The sequence below is a fragment of the Cricetulus griseus genome (assembly GCF_003668045.3).
Source record: "Cricetulus griseus strain 17A/GY chromosome 1 unlocalized genomic scaffold, alternate assembly CriGri-PICRH-1.0 chr1_1, whole genome shotgun sequence".
Taxonomy (NCBI): Eukaryota; Metazoa; Chordata; class Mammalia; order Rodentia; family Cricetidae; genus Cricetulus; species Cricetulus griseus.
Genome location: NW_023276807.1, coordinates 39,257,629 through 39,275,066, shown reverse-complemented (window position 1 = coordinate 39,275,066; position 17,438 = coordinate 39,257,629). Strand labels below are relative to the sequence as shown.

The 17,438-nt window shown below is 43.5% G+C and overlaps 1 non-coding gene and 1 pseudogene across 1 annotated transcript; one reads left to right on the top strand and one right to left on the bottom strand.

Annotated features, from left to right (window-relative positions):
- Nucleotides 1-545: 545 nt before the first annotated feature.
- LOC113832780 lies at nucleotides 546-1,345 on the bottom strand (annotated as a pseudogene).
- A 13,521-nt stretch (nucleotides 1,346-14,866) lies between these two features.
- LOC113832806 lies at nucleotides 14,867-15,000 on the top strand. The gene has a single exon (XR_003480280.1). It is a non-coding gene; the product is annotated as a small nucleolar RNA SNORA70 (small nucleolar RNA).
- Nucleotides 15,001-17,438: the final 2,438 nt, after the last annotated feature.

Genomic DNA, 17,438 nt, shown 5'->3' with positions numbered 1-17,438 from the left:
CTTCAAGTGGTGCTTGAGAACATGTCTCCTGAATTTTGTATGTTTTTTTTTCTAAAAGTTTTCCATCTTACATTTAAATCCATGCTATGTGTTGAGGTACCTTTAGAATTTATTTTGCTGGCCTGTGTGGTTTCAGTATGTTGAAATGACTGTCCTTTCTTCATTGAACCACTTTTACACTTTGTCAGAATCAGGTCCTGTCCCAAATGATGTGATAGTCTTTGATGATTACCCATGAGAGGCCTCACCCTTCCTGAGGAGTGGATAGGGGGTGGGATGGGGAAAGGGTGGGGAGAAAGGGAGGACAGGAGGGAGAAGGAACTGGGATTGATATGTAAAATAAGATTGTTTTAATTTAAATAAAATTAATTTTAAAAAGAATCAGTCAGACATATTATTGTGGGCTTATTTCTGGATTTTCTTTTCTATTCCATTGATCTACATGTCTATTCTCCTGTGAATACCATGGTGTCTTGATTACTGTGCATTCATAGTAAGCCATGAAGTTCTGTAAGTTTAGCCCTCCAGCTTAATCTTCTTTAAAACTAATGTAATTGGTTAAATTGTGTGCCAGGTATTTTCATCTGCCCACCTCTTTGTTCTGCTGTATTCTGGGAGACACAGCTCTTCCAGAAGGTTTCCCTTTCTTGTTCCAGCCCTTGCAAATGTCGTGGGTTTGCTCCAGTTTGTCCTCTAACCACTGCAGATGAGGTCCACTGGCTGCTGACATCTAACTGTACAAATGCTTGGTAAAAATGGAACCACTATGGATCATGGCTTCCGAGTGCACATGTGCAAAAACACGAGTCCTCCTATAAACATCCTAGTCTTCCTGACACAGAATCCCCAGCAGCTCAAGTATTCAAGACATACTTTCCCAATGGTGATAAGAGGTACAATATGGATTAGATTTTAATTCTCTCATACAAATCCTCTTTGGGATTTGTATGTATTAGATAGAAACAAGTTCCTGACCATTCTTCATGTTTTGTCCTCTTCTAAATGACAACAAAAAGCCTTGATCCGTCATCTGGTACATGGCTTGCATTTGGACACCAACATGGCAGGACCGAATAGTTCTGTGAGGGTGGGAATGATACAGTCAACATTGTCATGGATGACCTGTTGGTTCTGCCAAACTTTCTGCCCCGTTGAGGCTGCAGGCAGCCAACTGCCCTGGAAAGACTTCTACTCGATCTTTTCTTGTGTCAGAATGCCTCAAGATGATGACAGAATGAATGCGAAAAATTCTGAAGGTATCTATCTTTTCCTCAACTGTGTGAATTTCAGTTCTGGTTCCTGTGTCAGGAGTCAACTTCCCTATGCACAGACATATTAAAGACATATTACATTTAAGTGTATCATCAAGATATTCTGGTAACTTCTGAGAACAATGAATGAGGTGAGGGAAGAGGCCTAATTTAACATTAGTGCGGCCATGACAGGATTCAGACTAACAATACCAGGACTAGGCCTCACCCTTACAATAACCAGGAAAAACCACAAACTGTACCCTTCAGGGGACCAATCAAAATTGAGACAAACAAGTACTAGTTGCTTCAGAACGTTAAGAACAGCTTGCTTAACATATATAGGCTGCCAATTTCCTTGCAGCAATGCCATTACCAATCCCTGTTTGACAAGACTTCTGCTACCTCACTCCTGCCCAATCAGGAGTTCAACCCCCATCTGAATCCATAATTCCCCTACCACGGCATCCTTTACTCCTTAAAAAACCTGCCATAGCTGTCCTCTGTGTCGGAGCAACAGAGAGCCCAAGCTCGAGCTGCAATAAAGACTCTTTGCTTTTGCATGTGAACTTGGACTCCTGGTGGTCTATGATTTGGGCAATGGATTGCCTTTTTAATGCTGAAGACAACAGCTGGCAACATAGAATTGTCACATAAAGCATCGTACAAGTGGCCTAAAAGTTTCCATTCAAAATGACAGCACTCATTTGATAATCCTGACCCCTGTGTATGAGCTGAATAATATCCTCTGAAGACATCCACATCCTACTCACTGGAGCCTCTGACTGTGCCACATTATATGGATAAGGAGGACTTTAAAGGGGACTTCATTAAGATCACTAGTCAGCTGCTCTTAAGGAAATATTCAGGGTTGTCTGAACTGACCCAGAGTGGTATCCTGTCTTCCTGCTGAAAGCAGAAGAAAGCAAGAAAAAAAGATGGAAATGACATCCTGGGCACACCTCCTTAATCCCAGCACCTGGGAGGCAGAGGAAAGGAGATCTCTGTGAGTTCAAGGCCAGCTTGGTCTCCACAGTGAGTCCCAAGACAGCCAAGGCTGCATAGTGAGACCCTGTCTCAAAAGAAAAAACATTTAAAAAAAATCTACTGGATTGTTGCAGCCCTGAACATGTGAAGCCCATGTCCAAGAACCAGAGAAGAGGCTCTGGAATCTAAGGGTGGCTCCAGAAGACAGCCAGCAAGAACACAGGCTCTTTGTCCCATGACTGAGAATGGGGTACTGGTGAACATGGAGACTAGTACTGCGAGACACAAACAGGAGTGTCCAGGGGCAGGGCATACTTCTGAATGTTCTAAGGAAAAGGTTCAAGGAATCAACTGATTCTAACTTAGAATCTTAGAGACACAAACAGGAGTGCCCAGGGGCAGGGGATACTTCTGAATGTTCTAAGGAAAAGGTTCAAGGAATCAACTGATTCTAACTTAGAATCTTAATAGATAGGGCATTTTTCCAAATAGGAGGATAGGCTGTAGCAATCAGGACTGTATTACCAGCAGATGAAAAGGTATGCTGCTTGATGGAGAAAGTTTGAAAGCTCAGAGACCTATGACCAACTATTTTAATAAAAATGCCAACAAAATAGAGCAAACAAGAAGTGGTCCTTTGGCTGGGCAGTGGTGGCACACGCCTTTAATCCCAGCACTTGGAAGGCAGAGGCAGGCAGATCACTGTGAGTTCAAGGCCAACCTGGTCTAAAGAGTGACAGGCTACACAGAGAAACTCTGTCACAAAAAAAAGAAAAGAAAAAGAAAGAAAGAGAGAGAGAGAAAGAGAAAGAAGGAAAGAAAGACAGGAAGAAAGAAAGAAAGAAAGAAAGAAAGAAAGAAAGAAAGAAAGAGGGAATAAAGAGAAGGAAGGGAGGAAGTGACCCCTTTGGATGACCAGTGCTGGAACAGCTGGATATGTACAAGCCAGGCTGCCTCACCACATGTAAAGATGAACACAACTGATCATAACCTACATGGCAGTGTCAAAACTTTTAGCATTCTCTTTTTTTTTAGGTTCAAAGCTGCTTGGCCAATGACTAGGATTCCTCATCTGCTAGCTCAGTCTTAATTATCATAAATCTATATATTTTATAAGACTTATCTTATCGGACACCTTGTTGGCGTCCTCCCTTGCCGATGGATCACATCCTGCCGCTGGAGGAGCAAGGGGAAAAGGCAACTTTTAACATTCTTAAAAGAATGTTTAGAGTAATCCTTCTTAGTCTCAGTCATGTCACTGCAAACATACACAAGAAGGGAAAACTAGGAACTAAGAGTGAAATTCTAAAACCTTTGCAAGTCAATGACACTTTCAAGTCATGTATACATGCCTGTGACCCCAGCACTAGTCAGACTGACACAGGAAGATACTGAATCCCAAGGCTGTAAAAATATAATCTGTCTTAGTTAGGGTTCCTATCGCTGTGACAAAAACACCATGACCATAAAGCAAGTTGGGGAGGAAAGGGTTTATTTGGCTGACACTTCCAGATCATAGCCCATCATTGGAGGAAGTCAGGACAGGAACTCAAACAGGGCAGGAACCTGGAGGCAGGAGCTGATGCAGAGGCCATGGAGGGGTGCTGCTTGCTGACTTGTTTGCCATGGCTTGCTCAGTCTGCTTTTTTATAGAACCCAGGACTCCCAGTCCAGGGATGCCACCACCTACCATGTGCCTACCTACAATGTGGGCTGGGCCCTTCCACATTGATCACTAATTGAGAAAATGCCTTACACCTGGATCTCATGGAGGCATTTCCTCAACTGAGGCTTCCTCCTCTCTGATGACTCCAGCTTGTATCAAGTTGACACACAAAACCAGCCAGTACCTAATTCAACTACTCGGGGATGTATGTTCAAATTACATACCTGATGAAGAATTTATATCCAGAATATATGAAGAACTCTCAAAATTCCATGGTTTAAATACAACTAACTATAAGACAAATCAAAATTAAGCCATAATAAAAATATGTTTGCAGAGCACATTAACAGTTGGTGGGCTTGACTGAAGTCTATGGCTATTTAGACATGTCCAATGGTTCACCATTTCTGTGGTATTGTCACTAGTGGGCCTGAACAAGGTTCACACATAGAACTGACTCCCAAGAGGTCGGTTGCTGCTTGAAGTTAGGCAAGGAGAGCAGAGGAAATGCATATCATTTAGGAAAGTTCTAATTAGGCCCATGTAGGCTTCATTACCACTGCAAAACACTCAGGGTTATCATTTATCCACGTTTCTGCTAACCACCACTCAGCCAAAAGGATTAACTCTACACTGGAACACTGACAGCAAATTCACTACATGTCACTTGAATCACTGTCTTGAAGCCTTCCCTCAACCAGTGTGAATATGTCCCCTCCAAAGTTCAGGTGTTGGAGGCTGAGGATCAATGTGGCAGTATGAAGAGGTCATTGAACCAAGATTCTTCCTTTATGATTGGAATTAGATATCCTTATGTAGGAGCTTGGTAGGAGTTCAGCCCTTTGTCCCCTGTCTCTTCTGCTATGGAGGGCACAATGTTGCTCCCTCCAGAGCTTGGAAACAGATCAGACCTTCATGCCAGAGTATTAACTTTGGACTTCTCAGCCTTCAAAACCCTAATAAAGAACTTTTAAATATTTGTTTCAATTTTAATATTTTATGTGTGTATGTGTGCATATGGGTATACATGAATTCAGGGGCCCGCAGAGCCCAAAAGAGGGTGTCGCATCTCTTGGAAGAGTAACAGGCAATTGTGAGCTGTCTGACATGGTCGCTGGGAACTGAACTCTGGTCCTCTGCAGGAGCAGCAAGTGTGCTTAGCCACCAAGCCATCTCTCCAATCCCTGGACAAAAGAACATTTGTTTTTATGAATTATGTTTTTACAGCAGCACAGAACAGACAGGGATGCTCCAGCCTCCACTTACCTTACACAGAAGACTACAGAGACAAGTACTGTTCCCCTCTGACAGGTTCGATGTTTTGGACCATAATGCAGCTGCTCTGTGGGCACACTGCTCCCCTAGCTCCTAGAACTCAACCTTCGAAATTTGTGCCCCATTCTGTAAATCAGTGACTCGTGTAAGTCCACCTTAACCATTCCCATGGGTGCTGTCTGACATGGGTGCTAGGAACTGAACTCTTAGGTAAAAGAAAAGAACAGTGAAGTGAAAATTCAAAACAAAGAGAAAATTCAAAACCACCTCCAAAACTTCCTCCATCATATTATTGATGTAATTTAGTATCTTTTTTACTTTGTTTTGTTTTGTTCTGAGACAGGGTTTCTTGTGTAGCCCTGACTGCCCTGGAACTCACTATGTAGACCAGGTTATCCTGGAACTCATTGGAAATCCACCTACCTTTGCCTCCCGAGTGCTGGGATTAAAGGCATGAAACACCACTGCTGGGCTATAATTCAGTATCTTATAGTTTAAACTTTGGAATATAAATGACTATACATAGTTCCCTGCTGTCTAACTAGCTCATTTTCATTATTACCACAAACTGCAAGTTGGGGAAGGGATTTATGGCTGGACATTTCTGGGTTCTAAATATCATCTGACTAGTCTAAGCACTATATTTCCAGTAAGGTAGAACGCCTCTATATGTTACCATACATTAATTAAGAGTGAGGTGTTCTTTCATAATATTCAGTGTGGTGGCCCAAGGAGCTAACTGATTACTACTTGGATATGATGAGTCAGACTCCAAGTATTAAAGTGTCCCTCCAGGCCATGTCTGCTTCTTGGATCTGCCCTTTTGAGGTAACCTGGCTACAGGCAGCCATTTAGGGGCCTCCTGCTCTTCCAGCTCTCCCATTTAAGGGATCTCCCTACACAGATGCAGGTGGCCTTCCTGACCTAAAATGAAAAGCCAAGGAAGCCTGCAAACAGCATGTGCTGTCGGCAACTTGATCAGAGACTGGAGTCATGGAGGCTGCAGGTGAGCCGCCTATCTGGATCTCTGCCATCTTCCTTCTCATCCCCCTCCTTTCACTCAGGAGCTACCCTGCCAAGGACTGTACCAATCAACTCTCCTGCCTGCCTCTTCCAGCTGGATATGGATGGAAGAGACATTAGAAACCAGGAGGAGAGAGAGAGAGAGAGAGAGAGAGAGAGAGAGAGAGAGCAGAGTACTTACTCTCATGTTTGTAACGATAAACCTTTACACCAAAGCTTCCTGAGCCCTGCCGCCATGTGGGTGCTTTCAGCCAGGCTGCCCGAGTTCTACCCGCTGCCACGTTATGGTCCCAACGTGGGACCAATAACACACAGAGACTTATATTAGGTACAAATGCTGCTTGGCCAATGACTAGGATTTCTCATCTGGTAGCTCAGTCTTAATTATCAACCATAATCATAAGACTTATCTTATGGTGGATGCAGGCCTTGCATCCTGTCTTCCTGGCAGTTACATGGCGACTCCACAGAGAGGAAAAGGAAGAGCAAGAGCTCTTCCTGTTTGTCCCTGCTTATATATGAGTCTGCCTGCTATGCCACTTCCTTCCTGGATCACACTCTTTACTACATTTCCCAGAATCCTCCTTGACTCCTAGTCCCACCTAACTTGCTTCTTCATTGGCCAATAGTACTTTATTCAACAACCAATAAGATAAACATATACAAAGAAGGACATTCCCCATTACATGTTCTTCCTGGTTAGGCCAGCATTTGGCAGCAGTGGTGTTCCTTTGGCCAAGCCAGTGGCCTGTTTAGGACCCTTTCCTGTGATGGCCAGTCTTTCTGGCTGGGTGGTCACTGGCCTCTCTTGCTCTGTCAGGCCAGTGAGTGACAAGGGAGTGTCACTGCTGCTTCCTCACGATGCTTCCATCCCCCTGTCTCTTAGCCTTGACCACACCTTTTTAAAATAGATACTTGACAACATTCTTCTGTCAACCCCTTTTCTTAACACCATTGTTGCCTGCCAAAAGCAAGGGACAGTGGTGGCAATCGGCTGGTGGAACCAGCGGCATGGACAAAGAAAGCATTTAACATGCCATTTAAATCTATATTTTTATAATATTTAAAAATGTGATTAAACACATCATACTCCTGCCCTCCAAAATTATAAAAAAAGGTAAAACTAGCCTAAAAGTAAATAAATATAAATAATGGGATGAGTCCTAGTTTCATTTTTGTTACTGCAACAAAATACCCTGACAAAAAGCAAACCAAGGGGACAAAGGGGGTGATTTCAGCTCACAAGGCTGGATTACAGTCCACTGTAGCAGGGAAATCACAGTGTCAGAGCTTAAAGCTGATAATCATCTCATATCGGAAGTCAAGAGTGGAGATTTAGAACATAGATTGGAGATAGGAGACCCCGGACCTGAAATTTCAAAAAAAGAAAACAATAATAAATTAGATGAAGAAATGGTTTCTCAATTGTATGGGAGTAAGTACTGTCATTTTGAAATTTGCAGTAAAAGAGCAGCGAGAGTTAAAGTAGCCAGAGATGAATCCATGATGAAACACCTGTGGCTGCTGGGAACTGAGTGTTGGTACCCACAAAGTTCATGTGTGGAAATCTTGGATGGTATTGTGGCATTTGAGAACACATTAGACGACTGATGTCCATGAGCCGGCAAAGGACCCTCACCAGAACCCCTCCACCAGACACTGACTGACCTCGGACTCCCCGACTCCAGAACTGTGTAAAGTCCCAGTGTGTACTGACACCCAGCTTCTGGGATCTTGTTATAGAAACTCAACACAGATGGTTCACAGTGTGGAAAGGGCAAGGCGTTTTTCTTGAAGGAGATACAGTAAGTAGGAATGTTGCTTGCTGCTGCCTGAATGAGAAGATGAACTCATAGCGCTGGAGAGCAAGCAAGTCATGCATCTATCTACCCACCCACCCATCCACGAGCACCTGGCAGTTTATAGACCTTAGCTAATGTGTTCCGAGATGTAACTCAAGCCAGGAATTACACTTGGAGCTACACTACAGAAGGTCTTGGAAGGCTGGTAGAATATTCTAGAATCCATAAACACTTCATCAACTGGAACCAAATGATGTTCTATGATTACAAAGATCTTTGGGAAAGTTAACCTACAACATTCCCACAAAACAGAAGGGGACACATCACTGTAAAAACAGCAGACTATGAAGCAGCCTCGCTGGATTAAGCACCCGTGGAAAGGGGCTAGGAGCCTCTCTAAGCTAACACACCTAACACAACAGTGTCTCGGAAGTTGCAGTACCTCCTCATGAGTGTCTTCTAGAGTCCTCAAGCCAATCTTAAGTGCAAATAAATTGTCCATGTTCAGAGAATTACCAAAGCCTTCACCTAGGATGAATGCTCTTTTGGAGAAGGTCACTGATTATTTTAAATTGTAAAAATCTTCACTTGTTATAGATATACCATGGTGTTTCTGATCAGTCGGATATTGGGAGTATTGACTACACTATAGTTATACTCTTTATTAGCTAACTCTTCGTAACTCTAATGAAATGACTGATTCAAGTATAGCTACCACAACCTCTCCAGGGTGAGTCTAAGGTAGCATAAGACTCCTCTGGCTTGGTTGCCTGGTAACACGCTCGCCTCTTCAGATGTTAGAGGACCTCATCAGCTTCACTTTCCCCCAAGAGATTCAAACATGACCTCTGTGAGTGCTTCTCATTATATTTACACTTCCCAGGCACCTGTCTAACACAGGACAACTTGTACATGCAAGACCTAATTACCAGCCCCTGACTTGACAGTGCTACACAATGCTCCTTCAAAACCTGTATGGTGAGGAACAAATGGCAGAGATGTGTATGCCATAAAGAGTTTCACCTGAGGCAGACCAGCTCACCTGCTTACAGATTCCAAAGACATAAAACTGCTTTATTGTTGGTTTGGTTGTGTCTTAACTACTCATGCCTTAACCAGCAGCAGTGGAAGAAAACAACTTTCAGACCTCTGAGTTCAGCTAACGGCTAACTTGAAGCCATTGCTAGTCTGGCTCTTGCTAACTGGACTTAAAGACTCACTTAAACCATGCATTTGACTCTGTGGACTTTGGAGTGCTATCCCGAGCTCAGCTGGAAGCCAGTCTGCTCTCTGGTGGCTAGATGAACTTGAACTGGCCTGCTCCTTCATATTAGTTCCCCACATTGTAGAATTCCACCCACAAGTTCCTCATTCAGCCTTAAGCTGGGGTTGTATCCAGAATTTTGTGGAGGTAGTAGGCTCAAGCAAATGTTTGTAAATGAACAAAAGAGTACCCTGAGCTCACTATGTCCAAAACATAGATGAACACATAATGTCTTCCCACAGCGTCAGAATATATTAAATAGCAATAAACTCACAGTGTGCAAGCTTTGTTGGCAGCAATTTGCCAAATAGTCTCACTTTCCTTGCTACCCCTGGCCAAAGTGAACACAATTTCTTTTACTCCAATCTTAATTACTGTACTGACTGGTTTTATGTGCCAACTTGACACAAGCTAGAGTCACCAGAGAGGAAGGAGCCTCAGTTGAGGAAATGCCTCCATGAGATCCAGATGTAAGGCATTTTCTCATTTAGTGATCAATGGGTGAGGGCCCAGCCCATGGTGGATGGGGCCATCCTTGGACTGGTGATCCTGGGTTCTATAAGAAAGCAGGCTGAGAAAACCATGGGGAGCAAGCCAGTAAGTAGCACCCCTCCATGGCTTCTGCATCAGCTCCTGCCTCCAGGTTCCTGCCCTGTTTGAGTTCTTGTCCTGACTTCCTTTAGTGATGAATAGCAACTTGGAAGTGTAAGTCAAATAAACCCTTTCTTCCCCAACTTGCCTTTTGGTCATGGTATTTCATCACAGTAATAGACACCCTAGCTAAGATAATTACTAACATTAATTAGCAATTATTGATAGTTAACTATACATAAATCACACATTACACATCACACAGATATATATATATATATATATATATATAATATATATATATATGCAACATAATGGCTGTAAAGAGCCAAAGAGGCCACAGTGAAGTTCAAGGAGTTTCAAAGAGCCTTGAGGGTCAGACATGCAAACATTCTCTTGAGTCAGTTAACAAACCCTGTTGGTCTACTGGAGGTAGACTTCTGGGGTCAGAGTTGAAATGCCTGGTGTGGTGGAGCCATACAAGACAAGGGCAAAACTGATTGAGTCTAAACAAAGAAACAGACAGACAGGTGGGCAGCAGAGCCAGATGGATATATGGGTGGAGAAGCAGACAGCAATTTGAACAGACATCAACAGCAGAGACCAAGCCTATCTGAGACCCTTTATGGTTGCAAGTTCTCTAACTTCCAGTCCCTTGATGCACACATTCAGTGGTCTCATGACAGGTCAGGATTAGTGTCTTCACAATGTCAGATGTCCTCATTGTTATGGGGTCCAGATGAGGAGGAAGTTGCACTCTTTCCTTAGTCTGATATGTCCAGTGAGTTCTCAGGCCTGGCTTTCTTGATATGACTTTAACACTCCCATGTGCTCTTCCAGCCAGCTTCGCCCTGATAAATGTACAGGGTGGCATCTTGTATATTCCAGGAATAAATCATGTCAACTCTTATAAATGAAAATATTTAATTGGGGTGGCTCACTTACAGTTTCAGGGGTTCAGTCCATTATCATCATGGTGGGACATGGCAGCATTCAGGCAAACATGCTGAAGAAGTGGCTAGAAGTTCTACATCTTGCAGGCAACAGGAAGTCAACTGAAACACTGGGCAGTATCCTGAGCACAGGAAACCTCAAAACCCACTCCCACAGTGACATACTTCCTCCAACAAGGCCATACCCACTCCAACAAAGCCATGCCTCCTAATAGTGCTACTCCCTATGAGATTATGAGGGCCAATTACATTCAAACTACCATAGGCACATTTTCTGCTCCTGCTCCTGGCACTTCCTGCCACCTGTTCTATTGCACCACCTTTCCATGCTGACAATGGCACAGAACTCAATCAACTCTTTGTTTGAAAAATCCCATGCACTTTATCCCCAACACTGGGCCATTAGTTCTGCAAATATCCCCTTGGGCTGCCTTCCAACCTGCTTAAGTCTGTCTTAACTACATTGAAGTCTGTTTCCTCTTGCCCTCAATACTTGCCAAACACTCTCACCTGCCTCTCATCTTAAAAAACAAACACATAATAATAATAATAATAATAATAATAATAATAATAATAATAATACAAAATAAAACCAAATCCTGGTACATCAGATTCCATGTGGATTTGAACCTTAGAAAAAAGCAAAAATTCAAATCCTTTGAATTCATGTTTTCTGGTCATTCAACAAATAATACTTATTGCATGCTTACTGGTGACAGGGGTGAAAATTAGTGCTGAGCATGTAGAAAAGCTATCTGGACAGGATTTTGGTCATGGAGAAGCCTGTGGTCCAAGGAGAAAACAATAAGCAAGCAGGAAATTACAGCACAGAGTGAAAAGGGCAACAGCAAGAGGAAACACGAGATGGGGTGGAGAATGCAGGCTGGGAGCTGGTTTGGGTACCTGTTGAAAAGATAGAAGACCATTCCAGAAAAGTAACAGCAGCACAGATTCCGGATTGATCAGGATTCAGACTTAAAGCCAGAGTTGTCCCTCAAGTCTCCTCTGCACCAAAAGAATAGTGGGCCCAGCTGCAAGGAGCTTCATGTCTTTCCAGGAATCCCTGGCCATTCTTTTGCACGAGGAAACGATGCCTTTTCTTGGAACCTTAGCTCTTGGAAACACTATGCCTTCTGATGGTGCCAGCACCATTCCCTGTGAGGTCTCCCCTTCTCTGCTATGGTCCCTTTAAACTGTAGGTGGGATGACAGAAATAACACACATATATCAAAGCCACCTGAGCACTCAGCAGTGTGATCAAGATGTCAGGAGTGCAGCTATAAAACTGATGGACAGTCTTGCTGCACAGTGGATGCAACAGTCTGAGATCCTGAAAACCTGGGGTCTAGACCATCTTCTCTGACCTGGTGACTTGGAGTAAATTCGAAACTCCTTACAGTGAATCTTGTCACTTTCCCTTGCTAAGCACTGGATCGTGACTACACACATGCCTGTGCACACACTTACATGCAAGTGCACATTGGTGCCCCTGTGGATATATGGTCCAAATGTGTGCACATGGTTAACTTTTCAAATATAAATGACAGGTATCTGAGAAATCAACACCCTGTGTGTGTGTGTGTGTGTGTGTGTGTGTGTGTGTGTGTGTGTGTGTGTGGTTTCTTTTGAGACAGTATCACTATGAAACCCCAGCTGTTGCTAAATTTGCCGCAACCCCACTCCCCACCCCCATATCCTGGGATTACAGGCATGAGCCACCACCCAGCTTTTCTTCTTAATTAACACAAATTTTATAGAGTTCATTGTGAGAGTTTAATACACTCATATGACAAATTTGTACTTCTTAAATTTTGTGAATGATTAAAGTTATTCATGGTAAAGTTAGTAAACAAAATTCCCATCCTCCAGCCACTGTTGACTCTGTGGTCTGTCTTCCTGCCTAGGCAGCCTTTGGGGTTCTGCCCTCCAGCCCCCCCCCACCCCCCGTGGAGAAACATGCTCAGGACTGAATGGATGTTCATGAGCTCAGCTCCTTAGCTTTGTCTATATTTACACCAGTCTCCTGTTGCCCTGAGAAGTATCCACGTTCTGTCTCTAACTGTGACATAGAAGGTTCTGCACCAGTGATCTTCAAGATGAGTAAATAAGTGAGTTATGGAAGTCTTAGGAGGCCTCAGAGCCACACAAAGCAAGCAATTCCGGCCACAACTTAGTTCGTTCAGCAAAACATCCCTCGTTCAGTCACAGTTCTCAAAAACCTTGCCTAATGTAACTGGCTGGCAGCTCCTATGTAAAACATGGCCATGGTGCCAGTTAGCAGCTGTAGCAGATCACCAGGGTGGCAAGTCCAGCACATAGGTTCGTAGCCACTCCTGATGCACAATGGCAAGGGGCTGGGTGATGCCAGGGCTCACTTGAGAGGTGAGGCCCCATAAATTTGTGACTAAACAATGTGATCTGGGCTGTGGTCCTGCCCTTCGTTTCCCTTCTCCACCCCCACTCCATCTTTCAGGCCCTTTGTCTCTACCTAGGTTGGGCCATGTCATCCCAAAGAGAGAAACACGGTTGGGTTCTGTTGACATGGGCGTCTAAAGGAAACGTAGTGGGCTGGGGACATGGCTCAGTGGGGAAAGTGCTTGCTGCACACGCATGAGGAGCTAGGTATGAATTCCCAGCACCCACATAAAAGCAGGCGTAGTGAGTGATACGTGCCTGGGACCCCAACATGGGAGAAGCAAACACAGGCAGATCCCAGCAGCCTGCTGACCAGCCTATCTAGCCAAAAGACAATCTGCAGATTCAGGGAAGCCCTGTCTCATGAAATGCTGTGAAGTGAGGCTGAAGAAGATTCTCAAAATTGTGCTCTGGCCTCCACACATGCACACACTGGCAAGCTACACACACACACAAACACACACACACACACACACACACACACACACACACACTCACACTCACAAGAAAGCAGAGAGGTGCATACTCTAAAATCAAGAAGCTTTTAAAAAAAATTGTTTCACCATTGAAATAAAACAAAATTGTTCAGCACTTCCATTGTACAAATGAAATCAGCTTCGGTTTAAGATGTATGTTTCTGTTCAAAAGTACTTTTTTAAAGTGTGTTTTCTGAGAAAACCATTGTAAACGCGTATTTCGGTCTAAAAATATAAATACTATCCTTTCGGAAGTGGTCACTCCCTTCCCCTCAGACGTGAGGAAACACGGCTGCTCCAACTGTGGTGAGGTTTTAAAGGGGGGGGGGAGGGGGAAAGGAAGGCTAGCACCCACTCATGAAGCAGCCAGGGGCCAAAAAGCTGTGGAGCGGGTGGAACTGCCTTCCTCAAGGTCATGTCCTACCTTCCGTCTTCTGTGGGTTGGATGTTAAATAAATCTAAATAAAAGTCAACAAAGGCCTTTTCATTCTGGGGCCTGCAAACATGTGGGCCTCAGGTCTGAGACCTGAGTCTCTCCTACCTTCCAGGGGCTGAATGAGTTTCTGGAATTTGCTTAATAATCCTACAAAATGACTTTCTTCACAGAAAATCTAAACATGAGCCCCACCTGCCCTCCTTCAGAGGGTGACCCCTCTTTCTTCCTCCAGGGCTCCCATGCCCTGACTTGTCTGAAGTACGTGATTAGCAGGACACCAGAGTAAAGTTCTTTTCAGGGGCTCTGACTGTTTTTCATGAAGACTTAACAAAAGCCATTTCGAGAATGAAGCTCTTTCAGGCTTAGTGCTGCCCAGCCATGAAGACCTGAGTGAGGAACTCACCTGGCTCTGAGGGTCAAAGGCAGTAAGTACCTCAGCACAACACGAGTTTCCAAGGTGCAGGTGAACGTGCAACACCATCAACAGCAGCAACAGAGAGAGTGTAATTTAGGTGCTGGGGAGTTTTGTATCTAGTTAGGAATGATCATGATCAATAAGCACAATTGTCAGGCATGGTAGTGCACACGTCTGTAAGTCCAGCACTTAGGAGATAGAGGCAGAAGGACTAGAAGTTCAAAACCACCCTTAGCTACATAGAGAGATTGGACAACATGAGACCATGTCAAAAATGAAAAAATAAAAACATTGTTAAGAGACAAAAGTGACACTGCAGCCTATTAAGACAAACGGGGTCCTTCCCCCACAGGTACCTGGTGCACAGTGGCTGCAAACAGCCATCTTCTTGGTAGTGTATGTAGCCTGTTGCTTGTAAGGTTTTCACTAAGGGCCTTGGCAACAGATTTCTGGTAGAAATATTCGTTTCTCTTTGTTTCAGTGTTTTCCCAATCTAGGCTCCAACAGGTACTCTGATGCTTTGGGAAGCCCTGGGCATGATGGGCATATTGGTCATGTTTCACATTGGCCAAGTCATCTTGTCCATCTGCACCAAACTGCAGACATGTACACACATATGACTGAGGCCCATCACATGTGTGCCTAGTGCCCACTGAAAGCAGAAAAGGGCATCGAATCTCCTGAAACTGGAGTTGAGAACTACCTTGTGGGTGCTGGGAACTGAACCCAAGACCTCTGTATGAGTAATGAGAACTTTTAACTCTCCAGCCTCTTGTGGTTTTCTTATTTGGTTAAGCAAATCTAAACCCAAGGAGCCCATGTTCAAACTTAAATCAGCAAGGAGAAAGCTTCTCATTTTGAATGAAGAGACATAGAAAAGGGCAATACTGGTTTCAAACATATTCAGTCTTTGAGAATTAGTGGAAGCCTAGTATAGTGGCACATACCTTTAATCCCAGCCCTTGAGAGGCAGAAGCAGGTAGAGCTTGTGAGTTCAAGACCAACCTGGTTAAGTTCTCAAATGGTCAGAGCTCCACGATGAAACCCTGTCTCAGAAAAAAGAAAGGGGGAAATAAATGTTTTTTTCTCACCTGTATCTAAGAAATTTAGCCTTTGTGAAGTTGATCTTACTCTCCCTGTGAGCATAAAAGTCACAGGTCATCTATCACTGCCTTGTGTACCACTCACAATTTTCAAATATTCTTTCTTCATAAGGTCTGCACAATGGGGTTAATATTGATGAGAGATTCTAGCTGACTCACTTAGCCATCCAAGCACTAAGTTACCCATCCCCATGCAGTTGTTTTCTCTTCTTTGAATGCATCCCTTGGGCTGAAATGAACACATTGCTCTCCCCAGCAACTCCGTGCCAACCATGCCCCTACAAGTTTGTGACTTTGCCATTTACGGCCCCAATTTCCCTATCTTTGTGTGTTAGGAAAATTCTGACTCCATTTTCATGCTAGTTGTATTGATGTAGCAGCAGACCCATGAGCTAGCACTAGACAAGGAAGGACATAGGTGTGCTGGTTCTAGGGTTCCTCTACTCCTGTCTCCAGAAATGCTCCAGCTCTTAAAATTATCTGCCAATAGCCCTTATGAATCTAACAATATCGTTGGCTACCAGGATGCTTCTTTAAGCAGGCTTAGTTCTTGGATACTCTTCGGACTCTTCAATTGAGCCTCTGAGTCTTTAAAAACTTTTTTCCATCCAAGAATATATATATATATATATATATGTATAATATTATATATATGTATATATATATATACATATATATATATATTCAATTTTAAATTTCTTGTTTTTAAACAAACTTTCACATATTCCCATATATCATGAAATTCTTATGTGCAAATCCGTAAGTTTTAGTGCAATCATGCCCCCACAGAATGGAGTTTTGACCAATAAGGAAGCCCATGTAAGGCACTGGTTATTATTGAATATTAATATAATAGTCAATATAATATCATTTAAGATTGAATCAAGTTGTGATAGCATAGCTGTCGTTGTGAAGGTGTATGTCATGGTGTTTGTTCCATGATGAAATTATCTAATGTCACGTTTCTCAGTAAGTGTCCCATTTATTAAGCAACCCACGACTGTCTGTCTGTTCAACGGCTTGCACAACCCAAGTCACAGCCTAATTTTTGATCATTCTTGTCACCCTCAAAGTAAGCCGTATTGCTATCCCCAGTTATCTTATGACACAGCTCCTTCAGTCTGTTATTTTGGATTCTAATTAACTTACTTTCTTTCTATACTTTCCCATTCTGAGCATTCCATGAACAAGGTCTTATGCAGTATGTGGTGTTCTGGAGTATGTGGTGTTCTGTGACTGGCTTCATCCATGCGCTCAGCCCATTTCTAGACTTCATCATATGTTGGTGAGTTCTATACTTTCCTTGGAATCTGATGAGCTGATACAGAATAAGTCCATTTTGCCTAGCCAAAGATCAGTACTCTCCTAACAGACTCCGATCCAACCTGATCTTTTACCTCTTTTGTGTCTCCTTTGTCTCTTACGGTTTATTATGCTAGATTTTAAGAGGTAGATTCAGAACAACCTGGGGTGTCTGTTGAAGTCACCAGAGGCAGAGGGGAAGAGATGGATAACTATATGGAGTAGCAAATTTATGACCTGAAGTCATCTGCTGCCCTCTACCCTCTCTCTAGGCTGGTTAGTCTTTATTGTCAGCTTGACACCTGGGAGGCACCTGGAAAGAGAGAAACTCAACCAAAGAATGCACCAGATCAGATTGGTCCATGAGGGATTGACTTGACTGGCCATTCATATGGCACCCACTGTGGGTGGCACCGTTCCTAGGCAGATGAGCCTGGGCAATACAAGAAAGCTAACCAGTGAGTGAGCCAGAGAGCCAGC